At 33.8% G+C, this 3,383-nt stretch overlaps 1 long non-coding RNA gene across 1 annotated transcript; it reads right to left on the bottom strand.

Annotated features, from left to right (window-relative positions):
• Positions 725–2,313, bottom strand: LOC109230556. Its single transcript, XR_002068670.1, has 3 exons — positions 2,089–2,313; positions 1,532–1,592; positions 725–749 (listed from the first exon to the last, which is right to left on the bottom strand). It is a non-coding gene; the product is annotated as an uncharacterized LOC109230556 (long non-coding RNA).

Here is a 3,383-nt window from a genome sequence, read left to right on the forward strand (position 1 = left end):
CAACAAACTAATTTCCAGCCTCCAGCTAAGGAGAATGACTATTCAGATCCTTGATGATACCAGGTGAGTAACAACTTACATGAAACCTCAATTTATTTTGTTGATTTAAGTGTATGTTATTGTATATCATTTGCAGAATTTATTCTTCTGTTAATTATGAATTTCATCGATGTCAATTTGATCGGCGTTTTCCTCCACACTTGTCTTTGATTTCTTCGCCTGGTCAGCCACCATTTTCAGCAACCCTAGAGCTGCTTTCTTCACCAGGTTTTTCCTAATCACCTTGAGAATCTTATTCTGGCGCTAAGGGGTAGGATCCCAAAGCAAGCCTTAATGGAAACTTATATAAAATCGGACAGAGTTTCCCCTGTTTTAGGACTGTCCAAAAATTTACCTTATCTCAAAAATCAACAACAAAACCAACCTAGATTAACCAAAATATCTCATCTTCTTCATCAACTAATCAAACAGTTACTCACCACTATTAATCAATCACTTGTAAGACAATAATCTTAAATTCACCTCCAAACTACTATAAGAGAGTCTAATACTAGTCACAGGTCTAAAATAATGAACGAATACTCATGACACTAATAAAATGACTATGGAGCGACTCTAAGAGTTTTAAAGAAAAGAACATAACAAATGAATAAACACTTCGCCCACGCGAACAAGTGCAGGGCTCACCAAAAATTTATCAAATCGTGTACTCTAATTAATGAAATCCTCACTCGCGTCAACTGATGTCTCTGTAAAAAAAAATAGCGGGGAGTGAGTCGCTAGCTCAGTGAGTAATAATATTTAACCACAACCGTTTTTAATTGGGGACAAGTCAGAAATCATGCTTGTATAATAATAATAAGATGCCCTTTTTAAAACGGTAATAATAATCAGTCTCATCATGTGTTTTCTGCAACAAAGTCAATTTAACAATTCAATAATAAACTCGGTAAATACTGTGTCATATAAAATCTTTATATTTTGGGAGGTTACCAGGAAAGGATCATGTAATCTGTATCACTCTGTGGACCCCTTCTTAAGAGGAGCCAAATATAACTGTAAGTCTCTACTCGAGGAAAAACTGTAACTGTATGCTAGTTCTACCTTCCCACTAGCGAGGGCTCTAACTGTACTCGGTAATCAGTAAATACAAGGTGCACCAGGTCTAACAAACCCGCCGCTAGCTACGGGATCCTTGAAAGTCTCCTCCTATTCATATTTTTCTTTGTAAACAGTAAATCTTCACATGGAAGAATTTTCAAAACAGTACAAGGCATTTTAAGTTTTATCAAATCATGTAATCCAATTTCGGTAACGGTAATCATATCTCTAGTAATAGTAAAACATGTCTAGTAACAGAGAACATTTTAAATAACTGTAAACATCTCAAGTGAACTATTCAGTACCATATCAAGTAAGAGACTTGTCCCACATGCAATTTTAAATATTCGGTAACATATTTTATTTTTAAAAATAATGTATAAACCATGCAGGTTATGAAAACACAAATTGCGGTAAGTTTACTACTCACAGTACTCGCGCCAAAATATCAAGCGCGCCAGCTCGAGCACTCGTTCAACTTCTTCAACTACCTATAATGTTACAAAATCAATCTTGTATCAACTTCGTGAATTGCCAACATAATTGGTCCATTTCTATCACATTTAATCAATTCCTCGATATCCATTCCTCTGAAATATGACCCTTAATTCCCTGTTAATTAATTTAGTATCACTTAATGGCTAGGAGTTGCATCTTGTTTTTTTTTTAAATCTATTCTTATTATTTGATTGATACTAGTATATATAGAGGATAAGAAGAATTTCTTTTGTTTGACACAAAAATAGTACTCATATCCTTATGTAGCAGTTTACAAGCACTGCTAACTTGCATAGTAAAGTGCTCAGTATAAACTGATAGGTTCTTTGTTCAATCTAATAGGAATTTCATGATTGTGCTATATTGAAACACTTTAAGAATCCTTTGTTATCTTTACCCTAAATTACAAAATCAATAACTAATAATAGGCTAGGTATTGAATAAAGGAAATATCAGATAAATTACCGAGGAAGAAAAGGATTAAATTACCTAGCTTGTTCTCCTCTATTCCAAAAATCCCTTCATTAGAAAGAAGTAAACTCTCTTCTTTTGTTGCCTCCGATCACTTCTGCCAAATTTCAATTGCTTCATACCCTACCTCCTTTTGCTTTAGGTTAGTTACGTAGTGCACTTTGGCACTAATTCTTCTCTTATTTTCCTTAAGGCTTGATATTAGCTTCTTTTTTTCTTTTTGTTTGCAGGAGCTTTTGTCCTCCATCCCTTCTACTCTCGTTCCTTTTTCTTTGAGATTGCAAGGAATTAAAATATTAACCCTTTCCAATTTCTATAAGATGCCCTACAGTAGTTATCTTTTGGGCTTCGGCCCTTTAATGTTTTTTTTTAATTTATGTACTTACAAATTACGCTTGTGCCCTTATAATGTAAGGTATTACACAACATCTCACGGGAGATGTTGAGTGGCAAGTCATCAGAGTCAAACTCTTGTAGAAAGAGGCATACTCATCCTTGGTGATCTCCTCTGGTTTACGCAACCAGATCTCGCTTCCGGTAAATAGTAAATAAGGCTTTTTTAGCTTTAGCTCCCTGCATTCTGTTCAGTGCTTTATCTGCTAAGTGCCTATACTACTGGTTTTGCTTTCAGTAGTCTCAAAAAATTACTAAGTTGTGGGGAGGGGGGGATGACGTGCTTGAAACAAACACATCTCAACCGATCTCTCTAACATGAATTCTACGCTTTCTGGTTTTGCTCTTTCATACACATTCGTGCCATATATATATATATATATATATATATATATATATATATATATGAAGAGAGCCGGGTGATCGCATAACAACATTGTAACTGGTAAACTAGTGTGTTATTTATATGTGTATGCTTAACACAATGGCCTAGCCAGACAACCACGTGTCGACATACTAGTTTCATTTACTACATTTGTATACGATGATTATTAAAAATATTCTTATAACATTGAGTTTTTTATCTAAAGGATTAAGATCACCTCAACTTAATTATTGTTCCATCTACTCTAATAATTTTTCGCTGATAACTGTTTATAATGTTTGTAAGTAGTAACAAGCAGAGTCTATCTAACTTACTTTTGACATTTGATTTTGTTGAGGTGTTTTCGTTTTCGTCAACTAGAATGACGTACCATGAATCTTAGATAAAATTTTACTTTAAGATATAATAATTATAGCAATGAATAATTTTAAATCGTTAACTGATGAAAAATAAATAAAATAATACAATTGGAGTGAGTCAATGCTGGTTTTGCGTCATTTTGTTTCTCAGTTTCATCTTTAAACCTCGATTTTAT

This window comes from Nicotiana attenuata, chromosome 7 (assembly GCF_001879085.1).
Source record: "Nicotiana attenuata strain UT chromosome 7, NIATTr2, whole genome shotgun sequence".
Classification (NCBI taxonomy): Eukaryota; Viridiplantae; Streptophyta; class Magnoliopsida; order Solanales; family Solanaceae; genus Nicotiana; species Nicotiana attenuata.